Here is a 25,499-nt window from a genome sequence, read left to right on the forward strand (position 1 = left end):
ACCCCATCCCACAAAGCCACTTTCAAGCATTTGCTTTCACCACCCTTGTATACACGTTTCACTCTTGACCTTGGAGAAATTAAGCTTTTGGCTCTGAGGAATCATCTAGAGTCACAATCTAGAGGGGAGGACAAGAAAGTCAATAGGTGATTGAAAAGAGCTAAAACAGCACCAAGAACAACTACAAGTATCCCCTGCTTTTCCAAAGTTCACTTTATGTTACTTTACTTCTAGGAAAGGCCTACATCAGCATCTGTTTTTGATAATTAAAAAAAAAATTTAAGAGACCATTTGATTTCATATAAAAAGGTTCAGTGTAGATTTTACAGTAAAAGGCATCATGCTCCCCAAGCAGGGATACTGGCCCAACTGGGCTCCTTCCCTGGAAGCCACACCCCACATCTCAGTGTCAAGTCACCACAACCCCAAACCCTATGTGGGAGCACCTGTGCTTCACTTGTGCATATTCATTTTAGGCTTCAACTAGCAGAACGTGCCCTCAGGTACCTACTTCTTTGCTGTATGCTGTTTTGGCTTATGAAAGGCTTCCTAGGAATGCTCTGCTTTCAGACAGTGGGGAAACCTGGACTAGGCACTGGAGGTGCCATCTGTCCTTTCCATCCTCCACACCCCCCTCTCAGTCAGGTCACCATACTATTTCTAGTCACTCTGTGAATTATCCTGTCTTTCACTCCTGTGTTATGTTAATTGCCCCCAATTTCACAAGCATGCCTTTATGCAGTGTGCTGCTGCTGCTAAATCACTTCAGTCGTTTCCAACTCTGTGTGGTGAAACTTAAAAGGACACAGTATTAATTGTTTGTCTTAGGGCTCCCTCTAGCAGTGACCATCTAGTTAGCCTTCATTTCCTACTAATCTCATGAACTGCGCTCTAGAAAAATTAGGCTTTAGAGACAAATTAATTAACTAAATTTACGTTCTGTGATTCTGTGTTTTGACTTATCTGTCTAGTTTACCTTCCAATGACTTTCTAACTTCTAGTTCTACTAGGTAGAGTTGCTTATATTTTTCCAATTCTGCTTTATGAGAATCTTCTTGCAAAGTTTTCACCTTGGGGAGTTCAGATTCCAAGTCTTTATTTAATTCTGAGTTCCAGCTGACTTCTTATGGAAACATTATTCTTCTCTTGTAATTGCTCTAAGTTCTCCTGAGAGCTGCTTGTATCTAAGGCAAATTTTAAAAGATAACATTTTAAAAATAATCTAAAATAAATAAATAAATAAATAAAAATAAAAATAATCATTAACCTGGAAAATGATATTTGCTCCCTTTAGTTTTGAGCCAGTGATTCAGAAAGCAATTTTAAAGGTTAAAAAAAAAAAAAGCAGAAGTTTAAAACAATTATCATCAATGTGAAGTGAATTACATGAGAATTATAAAATGAAAGTGGAATTATTGTTATAGTGGTGCTTATATAATCTGATAATTCAAAGAACAAGAGGATCAACTTAAAATTTTAAAAACTGAACAAGACAACTTAAAAATAATTCAAGAGGATGGTACCAGTTCTAAACCACAATATTTTCTTTTCCTCCTAGTAGCCTTGTTTTATACCAATTGGTCTTATAAATGAAAGGATTCTCTAGTGAGAATCATTCTGATAGGTCAATTTGGTGATAACCGTGATGGAAACGGAAATATTTAAAGGGAGAAACAAGTGTCCCCTTCCTTCCAGAAAACTACCAAACCAACTGCTCTAAGGGAAGTAGAGGAAACCCATAAGCTGTATAGATCCAAAATGTAATTTACAGTGAGGTGAATTCAAGCACATGACAGATGAACAAATTAACCTGCAAAATAGGTTGACTTCCTTTCATTTCTCTATGAGATCCTGTCTCGCCCTTTCTTCAGTCTCCCCTTTATACTGCTCTACTTGACTGTGTTCTATCATATTCACTTCCATACGACTTCTGAGGTTCACTACTTCTTGCTCCAACTTCTTTTTATTCTTCTCTAGTTTTTCACATTTCTTTTGCATTCCTTTCATAGATAATAACTCCTCTCGAAGAACTTGATTTTTGGCATCCAGGTGCAGACATTTTGAAGAGGCAGTTTCAAGGATTATCAGTCTTCAAGAATAAAATGATACTGTTTGCTAATGAAGAAAGTGGACTGAGCACAGCCTAACTAAAACCCAGGATCAAATAGATATGAGGGTATCTGTATTGTAGAATGTAGGACCAGGGATTACTCAGAGAATCAAGAAAGAAGTTCAAACCACCAAGAGGCACAAAATATATTCTTCACTGTCATCATCTTTGTCACAGAACATTTGCACTTGATTTTATACTCTTTTGTATTTTTTTTCCATAAAATGACTACAAGTCACCTCTTAGTAGAATGTCTCTTACTCCTTCCCCCCATCTTAATGCCCCATGTTTTAAAGAAGTTTGAGGGATACTGTATTGAGTTACCTAGGGCTGAGTTAATAAACACTTCCCAAAAGAAGATTGTGAAAATAAGACTTTCATTAATAAATATTATAAATATGGATTCTAACCCCATAAGTCTTTTTCTGAACTATGAATAGTTTTTGCTAATTTGAACTGCATTCCAAAGAAAAATAATTCAAAAGGTTAAAGAAATCCTATCTCCTAATAGCTTAGTGAGATAATCCATACATTTTCCTGAACAACAACAACAACAAATGCCTCATTTTCATAACCATTTGTTACTTTTCACAGAACAGAACATACCAAACAAAACAACAAACAAAATTTGCAGGAATTTCAGTGACACCGAGTTGCAAAGAACTTTCCTTTAGACAGAATGATTACTCGGTAAGTCGAGGTGAGTGGAGGTGGTGGTATTGAAACTGTCTACAAATTCTTTGACACTTTTCTCTGAAATTCCCTCCCCTTAAATATGTGCTGGCCTCAGTAACTGATTTCTACTGGACAGAGTCTGGGGAAACTGACTTTTGCTCTGTGGGCAAGCCCACCCTTAGCATCAGTCACTACGCTGCGAAGAAGTCCAGACCACCTACTGAGCACCTTGTCAGTGCCCCCACTGACCACCCCCAACTAATGTCTCATCCAAAAGCCAGCTCCAACTGCCAGACATGTGCATGAACTAATCTTCAGATGACTCTGGTCCCCACCTTTGTGACATCCCAGCTGATGCCAACTGGAAAAGAAACATGCTGGCCTCACTCACTGAGCCTTGCCTCAACACAAATTTGTGAACAAAGTGAATGCTGTTTTGAGCCACTAGGCTTTGACGTGGCTTATTATACAATTTGCTGGCAATAAATACCTGGCACAGATACTGATATTAAAAGTACCATTAAAAAAGAACTAAAAGATGTGAGAATGCCTTTCAACCTGGAGGTAGGTGAGATCTGAATGGATGCAAAGAAAGAAATGAAAACTCAAAGGGCTTCATGACATGGTAAACTGAATCCTGATGGCCCTTAAAGAGGCTGCTGGTGACAGCTTCTAGGCAAGAGAAGAAAACGACACTGAAACACAGGGGAAAGGAAATTCTTGCTAAGAACCAGCTGAAAGTAACATCAATGAGAGGGATAAGCTATCAAAAAAAGGGGGAGGATTATTAAATATAAAGGAACAAGGCTCAATTATATTTGGGTTCAATATCTGATATCTCCTTTACAGCATCCCCACATGTCCAGTGGTCACATGATGCTAAAAGAGAGAAACAGCTTCTGGGCTAAGATCAAATCTAGGGTGCTGCCAGGAAAACATGGTCTAAAGGTGAAGCCTGTAGACTGTAAAACCCTTCATTAAGACCCTGAAAAGACTTAAGGTGGTGCCTCAAATTCCTTTAAAGATCTTAAGGGCATAAGAATTTTAAAGGCATTATCCTACAAAGCTTCATAAGAAGCCCAAGGTGCAGAGCTTCTCTCAAAAAAGATTTGTGAGGGTAGCCTTTCCAATGATGTGAATCCCAATCCAATTTACAGGACACTAAAAGCTTTAAAGAGAACCTTGACAGCAAAAAACAGTGCTTGGCCTAACAGAGACCACGACATACAAACGAGAATAGGCCTTTGGGATTTTCTTTGAAGTTCAATAAAGAGGAAGTTGGCTTAAGAAACATGACTCAGCTACAGATAGAGGTCATTTCTTATGGAAAGGACAGCACACAGAGCTCAGAGGGTAGAGCAAAGGAGAAGCACTCCTATGGGCAGGACCAAGTCCGCATCAAAGAGCTGGCAGCACCAAACTGGACCTCAGAGCTGCTATGGACTACGGTGCCTCCCGTTTCCCATTTCTGGACGGGAGAGTCTAGTCATTCAGCAGAATGGTGGGGCTGTGGGTGGCAGATAACTTGCCCCTTTAGTTCTCAAGTCTTAGTACTGAGAGGGTTGTGCTCACAGGGTCACACTCTAGAAATCACACCCAGAAACCTCATCTCCATGTGCCATCTGTACCTGATGAAGATGGTAAGACCTCTACTTGAGCCTGGGCCTCACACTTAACAACTGAGATTTGTGAGGGAATGAGTAGGGAAAAGGGTATTTTTCATTGGAAGGACTATAAAAAATTGTGGCCAGTGATTTACTGTGCTAGTTTTTAAATGTACCCATTAGTTTTTAAAACTTTATTCTGTAAAAAAGGTAGAATATAGGCCAAGTATAACTGACTTGCTCCTATTGAACAGAAGATGATGAAAGTGATGCCATGTGAACTGCAAAGTGAGGTTAGACAAGGCGGCAGAGCTTTTGCCTGGCTCTCAACCTGGGAACCAGGCTCCATGTTGCAAGTAAGCCCAGGCTGCAAAGAGAGCCTAGGTGTTCAGTGTAGGTGTTTCACTTGTCTGCCTTCACCAAAGTCCAGCCAACCACAGATACCAACTATCAGACATGGGAATGAACACACCTTCACCCAATTCCAGTCCCCAGCCCTCGAGCTGCCCCATCTGAAGCTGAGGGGACGAGAAGCCAGCTGTCCTGGCCACCGTTTCCTAAGTGCAGATTTTGAACAAAACCAATGTTGTTTATTGAAGCCACTAAACTTAAAGCTGATTAGGAAAAAACAGAAAAATGGATTTTTGAATAAGAGAAAATAAAAGCATAACTTAAATGCAGGTAGAAACTGATCTCTTATAAAGTGGAATATAATAAAGGGTAAGAGTTTTAATGACAATGTTGAGGAGAAGAAGCATATAACTAGAAGAAAGACTTAAGAACTACTCCGGAAGAAGTTTTTCAGGGTTCCCTTCAATTACAATTTCTTACAAATAGGCAGGTGTGACTCAGAATTTCTGCTCAAGTTTGAAAACAATGAAGACTAGTAAGCAATGAGACATATGATTTGAACTATAAGAAATAACTAGAAATAGTTTAATTACCAAAATCAGACTTTTGACCTCATCTCAATTTACTGAAATTCTAAAAGAGGTGGGTAGCTTTGAGCAGTTACTAATCTAGAACTCAATCTTCATTGTCCTCTCCTCAGAAAGAGAAATAAAACACCACAAGATGCCACTTCATACTTGCTAGGATGGCTATACTCACAGAGACAGGTAATGACTAGTGTTGACAGGAATGTATAGAAATGGGAACGTTTTACATACCTTGGATAAAAATATAAAATGATGCCGCCATGCTGGAAAACAGTATGGCAGGTCCTCAAAAGGTTAAACAGAGTTGCTGTGTAATACAGCAATTCTATTCATAACTGTATTCCCAAAAGAAGTGAAAAAATATGTTCACATCAAAACTTAGACATAAATGTTCACAGCAACATTACTGACATTAGCCAAAAATTAGAAACAACCCCAAAGGTCCATCAGATGATGAATGGATAAATAAAATGTGGAACGTCCATACAAAAGAATACTCAGTTCAGTTCAGTTCAGTCACTCAGTCGTGTCCGACTCTTTGCGACCCCATGAATTGCAGCATGCCAGGCCTCCCTGTCCATCACCATCTCCCGGAGTTGACTCAGACTCACGTCCATCGAGTACGTGATGCCATCCAGCCATCTCATTCTCTGTCGTCCCCTTCTCCTCCTGCCCCCCAGCATCAGTCTTTTCCAATGAGTCAACTCTTCGCATGAGGTGGCCAAAGTACTGGAGCTTCAGCTTTAGCATTATTCCTTCCAAAGAAATCCCAGGGTTGATCTCCTCCAGAATGGACTGGTTGGATCTCTTTGCAGTCCGAGGGACTCTCAAGAGTCTTCTCCAACACCACACTTCAAAAGCATCAATTCTTCAGCACTCAGCCTTCTTCACAGTCCAATTCTCACATCCATACATGACCACTGGAAAAACCATAGCCTTGACTAGACGGACCTTGGTCGGCAAAGTAATGTCTCTACTTTTGAATATGCTATCTAGGTTGGTCAGAACTTTTCTTCCAAGGAGTAAGCCTCTTTTAATTTCATGGCTGCAGTCACCATCTGCAGTGATTTTGGAGCCCCAAAAAATAAAGTCTGACACTGTTTCCACTGTTTCCCCATCTATTTCCCATGAAGTGATGGGACCGGATGCCATGATCTTAGTTTTCTGAATGTTGAGCTTTAAGCCATTTTTCACTCTCCTCTTTCACTTTCATCAAGAGGCTTTTTAGCTCCTCTTCACTTCCTGCCATAAGGGTGGTATCATCTGCATATCTGAGATTATTCATATTTCTCCCGGCAATCTTGATTCCAGCTTGTGATTCTTCCAGTCCAGCGTTCCTCATGATGTACTCTGCATAGAAGCTAAACAAGCAGGGTGACAATATACAGCCTTGATGTACTCCTTTTGCTATTTGGAGCCAGTCTGTTGTTCCATGTCCAGTTCTAACTGTTGCTTCCTGACCTGCATACAGATTTCTCAAGAGGCAGGTTAGGTGGTCTGGTATTCCCATCTCTTTCAGAATTTCCCACAGTTTATTGTGATCCACACAGTCAAAGGCAATTATTGAGCAATAAAAGCAAGGAAATACTGATACATATTAGACGTACCTTGAAAGTATTATGCTAAATGAAAGAAGGCGGTCACAAAGGATCCCATATTGTGTGATTCCACTGACACGAAATGTCCAGAAAAGGGACATCTACACAGTCAGGGAGTGGAGTCATGGTTCCCTCAGGCTGGGAAGATCAGGAAGGGAAAACTGGCACAGGGTGATTTCTTTGGAGGGTGATGAAAATGTTCTAATGTGGTAATGCCTGTATAACCCCTTAAACACAATTAAGTTACTGAACTGTACAGTTTAAATGAAAGAACTGCATGGTATGTTCATTAGATTTCACAAACCTGTCACCAAAAACAACGGATACTTTGGGGTCATTAATGCTGTGCTGCTCAGCCTCAGATCACCAGCCAGGATACAAGACAGAGAGAGTAAGAGTGTGCCCTTTTTATCTAAAAATGATATGGGGAAAAGCTGTCTTTTTTACTGGTGTCCAACCTAAAAAATTAATAGACAAATCTGTGTTTCACTGTTCAAAGCATGGAATGATTATATTTCCCCAAATTAAGTGATTTGGGGGTTCTAAAACTGATTAAAAATTACCTTATGTTTTAGCATATTAATTTGAATATCCATTTCTGTTGACTGGTTTTTAAATCTCCATGGAAACTAAGCTCTCCATTTTCTTATTCATTTAACTTCCTTCTTGTCATTTTTAAAAGTTTCTTAAATCTGTGGAAATGTATAGAATGAGTAAGTTCTTTAAGAGCAGATATTTAATAATTAAACAGATATATGTTCTATCAGATAAAGCAAACAAATGTATAAATTATAATCCTTTCTCATTATTCAAACTTAATATTCCTTGAAAGCATAACTAAATTCTAATCTTAGATAAATATTATGAAGAAAAATTTTATCACACTTAAATATACTGTGTGTGATATATGTAATATATGAGTTCTTATAACTAAGTTAACATCAATTTTTAGCATGCTAGTGTGAAATATTAATTTATTATTAAATATTAGTTATAAACCAGAGATTAGTATTCAAGCTAAAGATGAAGAGATATGATTTATGAATGTTATTTGAAAAGACACAAGACACGTTTGTTCCTATTGACCACAGCCTCTACAAAAAGAAAAGAAAGTAGATACAAAAAAACCAACAAGAGTCTCACTCAAAATTGAAAAAAAAGAAAAGCCTTTGGAACCTGAGTTAAGCGGGAAATAACCCAGGCTGAGAGTTTTAGAAGAAAGGAAGTCAGAAAAGAGAGTGTACCAGTCTCTTCAAGACTGTTTTAAGAGATGTAGAAATCTTGCCCAGCACATTGTTAACAAAATGCAAAGCAATGTAGAGAAAATTAAAAGAGAAAAATATTAATGAGAATCAGAGAAGAACTCTTTGTATAATCATCACTTGGCATCCACAGGGGACTGGTTCAAAAATCCCCCAACACTCAGTGGATACAAAATCCACGGATGCTCAAGTCTCCCTAAGCACATCTTCCCTATACTTTCAGTCATCCCTAGATCTCTTACATTATCTAATAAAATGTAAACACTTTGTAAATAGTTATAAATACAGTGTAAACACTATGGAAATAGTTGCCAGCTTGAGACCAATCCAAGTTTTGCTTTTTGGAACTTCCTCAAATTTTTTCCCCTGAATACTTTTTATCTTGGGTTGGCTGAATCTGTAGATGATGAGGATTAACCGTACTCAGCAAGAAAAACAGAAGCAGTTTTTTATCTTACTGATCAAAACATGGTCACTAATTTTATTATTCTTTAAGTTACACATAGATTTTTGTATGTACATTTTATAACTAAAATTTTGGGGCAAAAAGAAAATATAAGCCAAATCAAGATACTTTTTAATGTTGTTCAACAATAACACAGGTAGGTTTTTAGATAATAAATTACTTGAATGATGAAGGGAAGGAACACAATTAAAAGAAGGCAGGATTACCAAAAAGAACAAAGATACTTTGCAGAAGTAAAAATTCAGCATAGATGATGAGGAAGAGAGTGACATTACTATATGCAGAGGCACAGTTGTTACTGTTTTAGAAATCATTACAGATAAGTATAGCACTGCTGCACTCAAAACCATTTCAGATTGTGCTGACTTTCCACAGTAAACTTTGAAATAGGATAATGTGTTTAATTATGAAAATACACAAAAAAATGAATTTGTGTCTAAAGTTTTAAATAAAATAAAATAATTGAGGTTATCAGAAATATTAAAATCTTACCCAGTAATCTTTTTTTCTAACTCACTGTCTTTCTTCTTTTCTTGGTCCAAGCTATTTCCCAGAGATTATTTTAATTCAATGTATTTCTTTAATTGTTCCTTTTCATCCTCAGACTTAGAAAAAAAACAATTTGAGAAAATTATTTTTAAATACCTAGAGAGACTTTATATTCTTTCTTAAAAATATTATTTCTCATGAGTTCACAAACTAATATGAATTTATAGTAAACACAGTTATTAAAACTGATTGATGCCAATAACGAATTTCAAAATTGATGACTTTTCTTAAAACAACTTTAAATTATTTTTCATTTCATAACTTATCTGGAATTTAAATTGCCAACATTTATTTGCTAAAAATAGAGCCTTTTACACGTAAAATACTAAATGTTAATGAAAGTTTTTTAAAAGACTCCCTATGTTTACATTTTACTTTCTAGAGATGTTCTAAAATAATTTTCATAATTGTTCAAGATATTCCAGGTTTTGTTAAGTCACACCTTACTAAAATAATCTTTGAAAAATTCCCATGCAACCTCATCTCTTAAAAAAAAAATCCAACAAAAATACATTCGTTCAGAAAAATGGTTCTATACCGACATAGTATTCATTCTTTTTTTTTATTATTTTACTTTACAATACCGTTTTGGTTTTGCCATACATTGACATGAATCCACCACAGAAGTACATGAGTTCCCAACCCTGAACACCCCTCCCACCGCCCTCCCCATATCATCTCTCTGGGTCATCCCAGTGCACCAGCCCCAAGCATCCTGTATCCTGTATCGAACCTAGACTGGCGATTCGTTTCTTACATTATCGTATTCATTCTTAATGAAGAGAACAAACTACAATATTTAAAATGATTCATTCTCAAAAATCTCACAGAAAGATCTGGATTACAAAAGAAACTCAAAATTCTCAATCAAATCATTACTCAGATTTCTGGACTCAAATAGATGTTTGTGTACCAATGTTCAAAGCAGCATTATTAACAATAGTCAGAAGTGGAATTTCATTGACAGATTAATGAACAAACAAAATGTGGTCTATATAAAATATTGCTTTTGGACTGTCACAATTTTTTAAATTAAAATCTTACTATAAAAATCATTAATTTTATGAATTCAGTCGACTTCTTCTATAGAGGAACCATAGTACTAGTAGCAAGCAGTATCAATAAAAATACAATAAGCTAATCAATGAAACTTTTCACATTGTCCAAAATATCCTTATATATTACTAGTAAAGAAATTAAAATCCTTTCTCAGTATGACAGAAATTAAGAGGTTGACTCACCAATCTTGTACTTAACAAGTTTTTCTGAAGCTGTTCAATTTTGCCCGCTTGCTTTTTTTTTTTAACATTAGAATTTTTTTTTTAATTTTTACTTTATTTTACTTTACAATACTGTATTGGTTTTGCCATACACTGACATGAATCCACCACGGGTGTACATGTGATTCCAAACATGAACCCCCCTCCCACCTCCCTCCCCACAACATCCCTCTGGGTCATCCCCGTGCACCAGCCCCAAGCATGCCGTATCCTGCATTGGACATAGACTGGTGATTTGATTCTTACATGATAGTATACATGTTTCAATGCCATTCTCCCTTGACTGTAGTTTGTAACTTGGCATTTTCAATTTCAAGCCTTAAATGCAGATTTAAAGATAATTATTCTCACACATAAGATTTTTTTTTTAAGATTTTTCTTGGACATAGACCATTTTTAAAGTCTTTATTGAATTGACTGCATTTTTTTTATTGTTTTTTATTTTTTTAATTTTAAAATCTTTAATTCTTACATGTGTTCCCAAACATGAACCACCCTCCCACCTCCCTCCCCATAACATCTCTGTGGGTCATCCCCATGCACCAGCCCCAAGCATGCTGTATCCTGCGTCAGACATAGACTAGCGATTCAATTCTTACATGATAGTATACATGATAGAATGCCATTCTCCCATATCATCCCACCCTCTCCCTCTCCCTCTGAGTCCAAAAGTCCGTTAAACACAGCTGCAGAATTGACTGCATATTGCTTCTGTTTTATGTTTTGGTTTTTTGGCTGTGAGGCACGTGGGGTCCTGGCTCCCCAACCAGGGATCAAACTCACACCCTCTGCCTTGGAAGGCATAGTTTTAACCCTTGGACTGTCACGGCATTCCTTCACAAATAGATTTTTAAAATATCACACTGTTTTTGAACAAATATCTGCAGGTTCAATTACATAGGTTCTTAGAATTTTGCAAAGTAGATGATTTGGCAACTGTACTGTTTTTTTGTTTGTGACTAATCGCCTTCCCTGGTGGCTCAGATGGTAAAGAATCTGCTGGCAACGCAGGAGACCCAGGTTCGATCCCTGTGTCAGGAAGACCCCCTGGAGAAGGGAATGGCAACCCACTCCAGGATTCTTGCCTGGAGAATTCCATGGACAAAGGATCCTGGAAGGCTAGAGCCCATGGGGTTGCAAAGAGTCAGATACGACTGAGCGATTAAAGCTTTCACTTTTTACTTGTGGATAATGTGCAAAATATGGAAATAATGGAGGGAAATTATGCATCTCAAAAAAGCTCAAAGCTGAAATGTTACACAGCTTCATGATAATATGTTTATTATCACTGTTGATCTATTCTCATATTATACTGTTTATCTGCTTTATACTTATTTTCTACGCTGCTTTAAGTCATACTTTTGGACGTGATCCTGTGTTTTCTCAGCACATCTCACAGCCTCTGTAAGTTGATCCTGTGCTTCTTGCAACTAAAAAAAAGAAAAAAGAAAAAACAACTGTTTTAACTACTAATAACCTAGTAAATCCGCCATCATTGGTTTTTGTCTCTTTTGTCTGCATATTGTTAACAGCTGCTTTCCTGCCATACAGCAGAGATGAGTTGTTACAACAGACACCTTACAGTCCACAAAGTGAAAATATTTCCTGTCTGCCCTCTACAGGTTACTGACCTCTCCTCCAGCACTCAAACACAACATCATCCATGCTTTAAATCAGATTTTCTCAAATAAACACACAAATTTATAAACTACTCAAATGGGGAAAGACAGAAAACTACCTTATGGTAAACAAATATATTTTTTTTTTAATCCAGGCTCCACATAGGCCATCACTTTAAATATTCACATATGTAAATGACCACAGATCTTCCAGTAGTTATGAGAGCTAACAATGCTGTTGGTGACAACCTAGTGTGAGAGGCAGTAGCTACACAGGAGCCAGAATGCATGGGCCTCTGTCACAGTTCCATCAGATCTGAGCTGCGTGTCTAGAACAAATCACTTAACCTTTCTGTATCTCAGTTTCTCCATCCATAAAATGGAGATAATGGTAGCATCAACCTCAGTGGGATTTTTGGAAGATTATATTGTGGAGTTTACATAATGTACTTTAGAGAAGCATATGGCTCCAGTATTGCCAGAAGGAAACCCGCTCCGGTATTTTTGGCTGGAGAATCCCATGGACAGAGGAGTCTGGTGTGCTACTGTTTATGAGGTCACAAAGAATTGGACACGACTGAGTGACTAACCACATACATAAACTATTTAGAAGAGGAAGTGGCATAGAATAAGAACTGTTTGTAATTGGCGTTATTATGGTCACTGTATTTTATCTGCAAAACAATTTGATATATCAGGCAGATGTCATGCCAACAGAAATCGTCTCCAACACAAGTCACACTGAAATCACTCTCCATACCATTGCAAATGGCAGTAAGGGTGAGCACGAGGCCCAGAACATATGCATCCAGTACTTCAAGAATGTTCACTGACTCCACTAACCAACTAGCAGTGTTCTCCACTTATAATAATTTGTAACTTACTTCCTCTCTGTACTATACAGTGGACAATGACCACGGGTTAATATGCAAATAGCACCTCCTGGATGGAGAGGTACAGAATTTACATGGCCATCAGAGGAAGGGTGAAGTCACTGCCATGGAAATATTACCCTACTGCTAAATCAAAGTTTTCTGAATCAATTCATTCCCAGGAACTGTTAATGTCTAGCAAGTACTCGGATGAGAAAATTAAGGTTACAAGCTATGGATATCAGAGAAGCCAACTCCAGAACCTCACAGTTGGTGAAAGGCTAGAAATCCATAAATCCCACCTCTGGCTGCATAATGAAAGAAGGAAATTTTACATTTTTATTCCAGAGTCAGGGAAAAAAAAAATGAGCGTTTAATTGAACAATTCTATTAATTAGACTAATAGAATTTAGTTTCTTAATAAAAGTTTTACTATACCAGTATCTCCAAGAAGAAATTATTGATGTGGTAAAAAGTACTTAGTTGTGTCCTAACAACTGCTAAGCTAAAATATTTTCCATTTATGCAGACAAGTATTGTGCATATCAATAAGTATTCCCTGTTAAACCAATGGATCTTGTAGACAAGATCCTCCCTCATGAAAAAAAGGACAATACAAAATTAAGGGCTAAAGTATTCTTCACAGACTAGATGAGAAAGGCTGAAGAGAAAAGGCTCAATGAGAACTGGACCGTCAGAAAAGCTCCATGGATAAGAGACTGGGCACCAGGTCTGAATAAATGGAGGACTACCCAAGAGAAAACAAAACTGTGAACACCAAAAGGACAGTCTGAGCAAAGGCCAAGAAAAGGCGAAATCAGCCAGTTAACTCTGAAGATAAAATCCAACCACAGGAAAAGAAAAGCGTGTCCACACAGAAACTTGTAAACCAGTGTTCACAGCAGCATTATTAATAGCCTCAAAGTGGAAACAGCCCAAAGCTTCATCAGCTGGTGAATGGATAAATGGCTTAGCCACATACTGTTTATTGTTTGACAATTAACAGAAATAGAAGAACTGATAACGTGCTATAACATGGATGAAACTCAAAAACATGACACCAAATGAGAAAAGCTCATCACAAAGGAGCACACACTGTGTGATTCCATTTATATGAAAGCCCGAGACAGATACTACACTGGTGTGTGCCTGGGACTGAGGGAGATGGGGGGCCATGAGGGGCAGCTAAGGGATATGGGGTTTCCTTTTTGGGGTGATGGAAAGGCTCTAAAATTGGTCACAGGTGACACCTTTCTACACTAAGAGATAGTGAACTACACATTTTCAGCGGGTGAATTATATGACACATGAATTATATTTCAATAGCTTTTTTAAAATCCAATGGCAGGGTCTAAATAATCTTCTTAATTCTCTATTTTGGATGTACATACTATACACCATCTGAGTACCTCCAGGCTTTTATAATATATCTAAAATGAAAAGAAGGCATTGCTTAACTTCAACTAGTTTCTATAATACCCTTTTTGCATAAGTTATTCTGAAATCTATGAAATAAATATATATATAACTCTACAGTCACTGACATAACTGAAGATGAGAAATGATAATTTCCTGAAACATTCCATTAAACATTCTCTGATTTTATCTGGCTTGCCGTATCATGGCAATACAAGTATCACACCAAAATAGTATTGTTTCAAAGAAACAGTCTCTCAACTTCTGTGAAAAATACTGCACAATTCTTAACTTTCCTAAGGGTAAGTAATATAAGAAAAAATATATATAATGCAAATGGCAGAATGAAAGTCAAGTTTTAGAAATGAGTGCATTATAAAGAAAATAAAATTGTAGTAAATTACTTGCAATGAAAATACAAACGAAAGCTGTCCATGAAAACGAGTGTCCTAAAACACTTTATCCTACATATAAACAGTCAACACATTCACTTTCATATATACCTGACTTGTGAGTTGACATAAGTTCTTTTTTAAATCCTGTGCCTCAACTTCTAAGTTGGCACGATAATGTGACAAGACCTCCAGTGACGCCTCTGATATAGACTGCTTTCTGAGGGTATCAGCCAGTTCTTATTGAAGTTGTCTCACAACTGCCTAATAAGATGCTCTGTCACTGCGTTTATCAAATCACTTTACTATTACATTATGTTAATAATAGATAACTCCAACATATGTACTTTGAAAATTATCACCACAGACAGCAACTCACCTTCTTTTTCCTCCTCACTGAGTTTGGTTACAGACACAGAAGGGGCCACCCTCCAGCCTTCCTGATATTAAGTTACTCAGACAAAGGATGCGGCCCCACTGTCCATGCCCTGCCCCTCCCAATAAATCTGCACAGCTTCACCACCTCATGTCCAGAAATGAGTGTGTAGGTGGGAAAAGTGATGGAAAATTCCACCCTGTGGAAACATTTTCATTTCCTTCTTTATTAGAAGCTTTCATTAACTCAGAGATCTTCACATATTCCAACCAGTGCTCAGATCTTTCCAATAGATTCCTACCTCAGCAGAAAAATGAAGCCATTCCCTTGTTGCTTACTCCAGTACTTTGGCCACCTCATGCGAAGAGTTGACTCATTGGAAAAGACTCTGATGCTGGGAGGGATTGGGGGCAGGAGGAGAAGGGGACGACCGAGGATGAGATGGCTGGATGGCATCACTGACTCGATGGACGTGAGTCTGAGTGAACTCCGGGAGTTGGTGATGGACAGGGAGGCCTGGCGTGCTGCGATTCATGGGGTCACAAAGAGTCGGACACGACTGAGTGACTGAACTGAACTGAACTGAGTATGTCTATATTAATCCCAAACTCCTAATTTATCCCTCCTCCCCACCTTTGCCCTTGGCTAACTGTAAGGACCTACTGGAGAGCACAGGGAACTCTACTCAATATTCTATAGTCACCTACCTGGGAAAAGGAACTGAAAAAGAATGGATATATGTGTGGGAATAACTGAATCAATTTCCTATACATCTGAAACTAACACAAAATTGTAAATCAGCCATATTCCAATATAAAAGAAAAATGAAATTTAAGAAATACGGTTGCCCCCATAGCCTTCAAGGAGCCTCAATATCCTAACCTCCACCTGCCTCCAGACCGCAGCCCCCACGACCCTCTCGCTGACTCACTGTATTCCTGCTGCTCATGAATCCTGCCATCCTTCATTTTTAGTGGACAAACTTGTATTCAAATGATACTAATTGATCCTTAAAATGAGAATTATGAGCAAATTGTTTGTAAAAATGCTCTAAGTAAATAACATAAATAGCAGTGGGAAGACTAAATCAGGAATAGTGTGGTTAAAGCTCACCACTCGAGTCCCAAATTATGATTCAATGACAAATAGATGCCTTTAAAGTGTTGAGAGGCCATAATAAAAAATGATTCAAGGCTGAAATTTTCCCAAGTTAATTCAAATTGATATAAATAAAATTAAAATTATACCAACAAATATGTCAAAAAGGTATGACAAGCTACTGAAGCCAAAGTACAATATATAAAATATAGCATCTGGGAAATCTGGAATTGACTGTCAAGGTAATCCATGTAATGAAACTTAATTTTGAAATATTCATTTTAGGTTTGAGCATTTCATTTCTCTGCTTCATCATGATACTGAAATGTGGTAACATAAAGATTAAAATTCTTATCCTAAAAGAGTAAATTACTAATACTATCTATATTAATAATTTAGAACTGAATCTCTTAACATTTCATAAGCAATACGATGTCTCTACTCAAAGTAAAGCATCTCTTGGTTCTAATTTTTATTTGCTGGATGCAAGGTGCGCTTTTAGGCTGGTGTAGAGACCATAGATTCACAGTCTACGTATTTTCTATGTTCAACTAGATTCAACATTTAGCCAGAATCAAGAATCACTGTGAACTTTCTTTCAGGAAGTCTGAGAATTTCTTCTTCTGGATACTCACTTCTCTTTCTGCTTTCTCATTTTTGTACTGACACATTCTCTCTTTTAAATGAATACACTCCTTGATTAACTCCTTGTTTCTTTCCTCCAGCATCAGACCTTGTTTCTCACGTTTGGCCTGAAGTTTTCTCACGATCTGCTGAAACTGGTCTTGGACGCTAATGACCGTCTTCTCTTTACTGTCAGCTCGGTTTTGTGCATCGTCCCGTTGCTGTCGGAGAAACATATTTTCACTCTGGAGTCGAGATAATCTCTCCTCTAAGGATTCCTGCTTTCCAATATATTTATTCACTTTGCCTTGTTCATTCTGATACGTGTGTTCAATTTCCTGCTTTTGACACTCTGTTTGGCTTAGGTCTCTCTGGACAGGTTCTAATATCAAAATATTTTCTCTGAGAGAATCTCTTGTGTGATGCAGCTTAATTTCTAGGTTAAAGAACTTACTTTCCACTCTAGAAAGTTGCTGGGAAAGCATCTCCTTGTAATCTTTCAGGTTAGCCACATCGGTCTTCGTTTTGTCCTGCAAGTGTAACCACTCATCTCTTGCTCTCTGGAAGGCAAGTTCCAGGTCTCTTTTTGATGTCTGACTTTGATCATGATTGTCTGAGGCAGCAGCCAGTCTAGAACAGTAGGATTCCACTTCCATTTCCAGTCTTCATTTGCTTTCTTTTTCGTTGTCCAGCTTAGAGTTTAGCATTGTATTCTCAGCTGTCAGAGCATTAAGCTGGCTTAATATATTGGGACATAGTCTTTGTTGATGATTCCTCATTCAGTTTTATTGCCTTTTGAAGATATCATTCTTTCCTTTTACAATTTCAATGTCATCAAAATATTTCTTTTCCTTTTCCCCGGTGCTGATTTTTCACTGCATCTATCTCCAGTCTTGGCATGGCAAGTTCATCCTGCAGCACGTGGTTTTTGCACAACAGGTCTTTTGCTTCTTCACAACTATCAGAAACCTAAGTGAAAGAAAGGAGACTTTTAGCTAGTACTCAATACAGTGACATTCCATGATTTCCTCTCAAATGAAAAACTAACCTCTATGTTTATACAATGAAAAGACAGCACCAAGTGTGTCTCCAAATGGAAAAAATAAGGTTCGATACAAATCTCAGACTTTATACAAGCAGAAATACCCAAAAGTTCAAAAATTTAATTGAAGAAAACAAATCCATGAAAGTATAAAAGAAACCCCAAGAGACTTCTCAAGAAGCTCAGAACTGGAAAGGCTTTTCTTTGAATTACAGCAAACTTGGGAAGGCTTAAACAAAAGATGTATAGATCGGACTACACTGAAAAATTGCATCTGACATGGTATATTTGTACAATGGAATACTGCTACTGCTGCTGCTGCTAAGTCACTTCAGTCGTGTCCGACTCTGTGTGACCCCATAGATGGCAGCCCACCAGGCTCCCCGTCCCTGGGATTCTCCAGGCAAGAACACTGGAGTGGGTCAATGGAATACTGCTACGCCATATAAAAATGAAATGCTATTTGTAGCAACAGGGATGCTGGACATAGACATTATCACACTAAGTGAAGTAAGTCAGACAAAGACAAGTATTATATCATACTGCTTACATGTAGAATCTAAAAATGAACTTATTTACAAAACAGAAAGCTTCAAAGACATAGAAAACAAACTTACAGTCACCATAGGTGAAAGGGAGGTATGGGAAGGGAGAAATTAGGATGTTGGGATTAATATATACACACTAGTATATATGAAATATATGAATTGATACTTTTGAACTGTAGTGTTGGAGAAGACTATTGAGAGTCCCTTGGACTGCAAGGAGAGCCAACAAGTCCGTCTTAAAGGAAATCAGTCCTGAATGTTCATTGGAAGGACTGATGGTAAAGCTGAAACTCCAATACTTTGGCCACCTGATGGGAAGAACTGACTCATTTGAAAAGACCCTGATGCTGGGAAAGACTGGAGGCAAGAGGAAAAGGGGATGACAGAGGATGAGATGGTTGGATGGCATCACCGACTCAATGGACATGGTTTGAGTCAACTCTGGGAGTTGGTGGTGGACAGTGAGGCCTGGTGTGCTGCAGTCCATGGGGTCGCAAAGAGTCACACGACTGAACTGAAACTGAACTGATATATAAAATAACCAACAAGGATCAACATAAAGAACTACACTTAATATTCTACAAGAAAAATCTGAAAAGGAATATGTGTATGTGTGTGTGTGTGTGTGTGTGTGTGTGTGTGTGTGTGTATGCGTGTGTGTTAGTCACTCAGTCATGTCTGACTCTTTTTAACCCCCATGGACTGTAGCCCATCAGACTCCTCTGCCCATGGAATTCTCCAAGCAAGAATACTGGAGTGGGCAGTCATTTCCTTCTCCAAGGGACTTTCCCAACCCAAGGATCAAACCCAGGTCTCCTGTATTGCAGGCGGATTCTTTACTGTATGAGCCAGCAAGGAAGCCCTATACATGTGTGTGTGTATATATATACATATATACATATATATACACACACACATATACATATATTGCTGAACCACTGTGCTGAATACCTGAAACAACACAATACTGTAAATCAACTATAATTCAATAAACAGCACTACTTGCTAGCTTTAAAAACACTGCATCTGATACCTAACCTATACAGTTACCTCACAGTAAGAGCCTTAGCTCTCTATACATTTAAACAGACTAAATTTCATAAAAAAAACTTTTTTGAGACTATGCTATATTTCTAACATTTTAACAGTCAATTAGAAGAATTATCCCTATTGATAACTGTACTAAGCACTTCTACAAATATCAATTAACTCATTAGCTATAACTCTGGAAAGGAAGAAGTAAATAAGCTGCAGGCTTTTCTCCAGGTCTTCTGACTCTAGTAGTCCACTTACATCAAACCACAGTTACTTCTCTAGTACAAACATACGAAGTGAGCCTCTAATTTCACTCATGATACACACACTAATGGTAAATAAGGTAAAATGTAGAGAGCTCTTCTTAGAAAACCATGAGATTATTTGCTACAGCAATAACTTTCATTATCTCTTCATAATGTTTAAAATAGTAACATGGGGGAAATACAATGAAAAACACAATAATCATCACTAATATATATTATGGCATATCTATCACTGTTTTCAAAATTCCCTGTACTGAAACAGGACACTCACAGAGCAGAGTGCTCATTTTCTCACAAGTAGAAGAATGACATCCAAAATGTTGTCTCAGAACTGCCTATAGATTCCTCCTTACCATCAGGGAAGTGATAAACTAACCTAGTGATCTTTCGAGGAAATGACATCACTACCAACAACCAGAATATCTACTGTCAGTAGCAAAATTTGTTTTCTTTAGAGGGGGAGGGGGGCTTTTATAAGTTTGTTCTATAGAAACAACTTTTTAAGGTGTTCAAAAGTGTGTTAACAAATGATGGCACAGTTTTTACAAATCGAAAACCTGTAAATGATGTGAAAAGGTCGTTGATAGGCTATTGGTTAAAGAAATGACAGTGGAGCCAAAAACGGACTCTGATTCAGACACTGAAAGTGATGGCGTGCGTGGAGTGACCAACACGTTCACCCCAAAGCAGAGGGACGGGGTCGGGTAGCACAGTCGATGCTAGACCACACACGGTCTTCCTCGCCTAAACCACAATCAGGATGCCGGCTCTTCCAAGATAGTTGCAAAAACTTTGAGATCGATTCCTATGGAAAATACTAAAGGCCTCTCCTTGGATGAGGCCATCGTGTGTCACTCCCTATCTGCAGCAGACAAACGGACTTGAATTACAAATATTACTTTATCCAACAGATGGAAAATGTTTCCCTCCTCAGAACATAGATATATAGGCTTTCAAAATTCTCTACATTTTCTATGATGTATAGTGTTGGTTTTTAAAATATACACATACACAGAGACATATACACATATTTTAAAATGACTACAGAAAATACCTCAGAGTTCATTTCCTTATTAGCCATTTCTGTCTCTTTTTGTTTGGCAAGGTGATTGGCCAGAATTCCATCCTGTAACATTCTGCCATTCTGTTCTCGAGAAAGCTGCTTCTGAGTGTCATTTCGCTCTTCTATAACCTGGAGAGACATTATATGAAGTTTTGGGCCTATGCCATTAAAAAAAAAAAAAAAGTTAAAAGCTTAGGAGAAGAATTTAAAATCAAAAAAATACTGTTTAAATGAAGTAGCCTTATTTCCACATGAATAACTCAGATCTTAATTTAAATGCCTGCTAAATTTATCACAGAGCAAAAACATAGGCAGACATAGTACTGTGAAGGAAAATTTCTTTACAAAGCACTTAATTAGTTTCTTCACACTCTCAATGCAAGTTAGCCTGTATTTTAACATACAAAATCAAAATTAATACATGGATTGGAATTAAGAATACTACTTTGCCTAATGTATCAAAAATGCTAACCATTATGTTCATGATTAAGCTTGATTTATGTCCATTCCTCCACTCAGAAAACATACACAGACCATCTATGAGAAGCCAAGAATGGCAAGAAATTAATAACTTAAGCTCTAAATGTCACAGTTCATACTTAATATAACAATTTTGTTCTAAACCTAAAAATACATATTAAATTAAAGGGATGCTATACATAATATTGATGAGATAGTATCAGAAAATTGAAAATTTCACCAAAGATTGCTCTACCTGATTCAGATCATTTCTCACAGTCTTCAGTTCCATTTCTAGTGCTCTGAGAGTGAGTTCAAGTTGCTGTTTCATTTCAACTTCTTTACTATATTGGTCTTTTTTTCTTAACTACTCCCTAATTTTTTCATACAACATATCAGCATTTCTTCTCTGCTCTTCTTCTTGCTTTAAGGTGAATCTGCAAAATTTATATAGCTCTTCTTAGAAAATCATGAGATTATCCACTGCTACAATAACTTTCATTCCCTCCACATAATGTTTCAAATAGTAAAATGGGGGAAAATATAATGAAAAACACTTAATAATCCTCACAGTTTTCATGTGCAGTCGATGGTGGACCACACACGGTCCACACACATAAGGGTTAAGAATAAAACTGCATCCATTTTTGTTTTCTGTCTTGAGAAAAAGGACTACTGTATACATCTTTGCATGGGAATGTAAAGGAATATAAACGTCAAATATAGATCAAAGATCTTTTTTAAGTTCTTATACTTTGACCAAATAATACAATATTATTAAAGAAACTGTATTCAAAATAATAAGGTAGAAATGAATTTATAGGAAAAAAACGTTTCTTGTAGTATTAAATATAAAACAGAAAACTGAAAAACAACTGAAAGTCAATGTGCTAAATAATTAATAAGGTTTCCATTACGGTGGACTTCTGTATGGTCATGAAAATGATGATTTGGAAAAACATACATTAAGTTATTAGAAGCATTCACTGTTAAGAAACTGCTATATTATTTCCAAGAATTTCACACTCCACAATACTAGTAACAATTTCTCCTCTGTAAAATCCTAGAGGATAAGCTAGTCCTTATAACACGTCTACATCGCTGCAGTATTAAAGGAAACAATAGTTCAAATATTTCTTTAAAAGCGAGGTGTACAGTACCTCAAGCTGCCGAGCTCTCGTTCCCACTCCACTTTCTGATGCTCTAACTGTGATTTTACTTCTTTGGTTTCTGACAGCTCTTTCTGTAGCCCACGAACCTTACTTTCCATTTTTTAATCTTTCCTCTAAGCAGTTCACAGTGGCTTTTTTTTTAAGTTCTACTAATCCGTCATATGAAAGAATCATACCAGATTTTCAACAAGCTAACAGAATCTGCATGATGAAGAAAATAAAGATTAAAAACAAAAAAAAAAGTTCATGTGAGTAATTTTTGAGTATAAAGGACTGTCTTTCATGTTCACACATCCATGCATTGAACAAATAGTAAGTGTCTATAATGGGAAGACATTATTCTAAGCTCTGCAGATGAAACAGACTCCTCTGGCTCTTGTTTAGCTTGAAGTCTAGTAGAAGAGAAAGATAAATAAAATAATATGAACTCAGAAGGATACTCTAAGGAAAGAGAGTTCTATGATCACATAACAGAACTTGACAGAGACTGGGTCCAGTAAAGATTTCCCTGGGGAAGAGACATCACACTGAGAAATGAAGGATGAGCAGGAAGTAGTAAGTAGAGAAGGAGGAACAACCCCATGGACAGTCTCCAGCTGCCATTATGTTTTTAACCAAGACAGAGTGAACAGCTACTGATTTACCTTCCTGAGTGGAGCGAGCAAAAACAACACCGACAAAATACATTAAACAATGATTTTCATAGCAAAGGACTTCAAGGAATGAGAGACAATGATCCTGGAAACACATGAGGTTAGCCTAAGGAACGCCCCAAATCACTGCCTTGAGAGAATTTCCAGGCTCCGACACGGGGAGAAGGAATGGAAGCTGAGTCAGCCAGACTCGCTGAAAGAAGGTGATAAAGCTGACAGTCTGGTGAAACCAAAGTGGGCAGAGATCACAGATCAGAACCACAGAGAGGAGAGAGTGGAACAGAGAGAAAAAGGACCCTGGAGATGTGAGGAGGAGCCCCTCGGGTATTCAGCAGAGGAACGAATACAGCCCATCTGGGAGAAACCACCTGAGACCAGGGAGAAACTATCTGAAAAGACTATAGGAACCTGTGACTGGTGCTCACTCAGTCCCAGGAATTCTATCTATTCTCATGAGCCAGGCTGGAAAAACTCCTAGGTACCAGCAGAATGAACAGGGTAGTCAGCAAGGTCTTCCCTCCAAGACAGTAATTAACAGCCTTAGCCCCAGGGTCCCTCTGGATACACCTAACAAATCATAAGAAGCAAGAGCACAGAAGGATCTCTGGAAAACTCTCAATATTTGGAAACTAAATCACATGGATCTAAATAACCCTTGGATCAAAGAGGTAAAGAAAAGAAGAATTACAAAGTATTTTGAACTGAATGAAAATGAAAATGTAAGACCAATTTTAGGAAATTGACATGCTGATGCTAAAATTCATGTGGAAAGAAGGGTAAAAAATAAAACAAGATGAAGCTAGACAACTGTGACCTTTAACCATGAAGCAAAGAGAAGCAACAGTTGGGCTTCAAGCAAGGGATAATATGATGAGATCTGAACTTTTAAAAATAGATAATAATTATAGTTGCTGTGTGGACTGAGGTTCCAGGAGGTAGAATGGCAGGGAAAGAAGTCCTGAGATTATTTCAGTTATTCTACGAGGAAAGTGATGCTAACTTGACCTTGGGTGAAGGCACAGGAAAGAAGAGGCAACAGAAGGTACAGTGAGTGAGAATGATCATAGACCTGTGGCACAGAGTATACACGCACGTTCATGTTCTTTTAATACAGAACCTACTTCTGAGATGCACAGCACTGTAACATATCCGTGGCTCTAGAGCAGTACTAGACAAGGTGTACATGTATTACTACTACACCATACACAAACAGGCATTGTGCCTGTGTCAAGTTGTTCAATTCAGTTCAGTTCAGTCGCTCAGTCGTGTCCGACTCTTTGCCACCCCATGAATCGCAGCATGCCAGGCCTCCCTGTCCATCACCATCTCCCGGAGTTGACTCAGACTCACGTCCATTGAGTCCGTGATGCCATCCAGTCATCTCATCCTTGGTCGTCCCCTTCTCCTCTTGCCCCCAGTCCCTCCCAGCATCACAGTCTTTTCCAATGAGTCAATTCTTCGCATGAGGAGGCCAAAGTACTGGAGCTTCAGCTTTAGCATTATTCCTTCCAAAGAAATCCCAGGGCTGATCTCCTTCAGAATGGACTGGTTGGATATCCCTGCAGTCCAAGGGACTCTCAAGAGTCTTCTCCAACACCACAGTTCAAAAGCATCAATTCTTTGGTGCTCAGCCTTCTCCACAGTCCAACTCTCACATCCATACATGACTACTGGGAAAACCATAGCCTTGACTAGACGGACCTTAGTCGGCAAAGTAATGTCTCTACTTTTGAATATGCTATCTAGGTTGGTCAGAACTTTTCTTCCAAGGAGTAAGCGTCTTTTAATTTCATGGCTGCAGTCACCATCTGCAGCGATTTTGGAGCCCAAAAAAATAAAGTCTGACACTGTTTCCACTGTTTCCCCATCTATTTCCCATGAAGTGATGGGACCAGATGCCATGATCTTCGTTTTCTGAATGTTGAGCTTTAAGCCAACTTTTTCACTCTCCTCTTTCACTTTCATCAAGAGGCTTTTTAGCTCCTCTTCACTCTCTGCCATAAGGGTGGTGTCATCTGCATATCTGAGGTGATTGATATTTCTCCTGGCAATCTTGATTCCATCCAGCTTGAGTTTCTTCCAGTCCAGCGTTTCTCATGATGTACTCTGCATAGAAGTTAAATAAGCAGGGTGACAATATACAGCCTTGACGTACTCCTTTTCCTATTTGGAACCAGTCTGTTGTTCCATGTCCAGTTCTAACTGTTGCTTCCTGACCTGCATACAGATTCCTCAAGAGGCAGGTTAGGTGGTCTGGTATTCCCATCTCTTTCAGAATTTTCCACAGTTGATTGTGATCCACACAGTCAAAGGCTTTGGCATAGTCAATAAAGCAGAAATAGATGTTTTTCTGAAACTCTCTTCCTTTTTCCATGATCCAGC

The 25,499-nt window shown here is 38.0% G+C and overlaps 1 pseudogene; it reads right to left on the reverse strand.

Annotated features, from left to right (window-relative positions):
• Positions 1–959: 959 nt before the first annotated feature.
• The window catches only part of LOC128066256 (ankyrin repeat domain-containing protein 26-like), a 53,040-nt pseudogene continuing 28,500 nt past the window's right edge, over positions 960–25,499 (reverse strand).

Source organism: Budorcas taxicolor, chromosome 20, assembly GCF_023091745.1.
Source record: "Budorcas taxicolor isolate Tak-1 chromosome 20, Takin1.1, whole genome shotgun sequence".
Taxonomy (NCBI): domain Eukaryota; kingdom Metazoa; phylum Chordata; class Mammalia; order Artiodactyla; family Bovidae; genus Budorcas; species Budorcas taxicolor.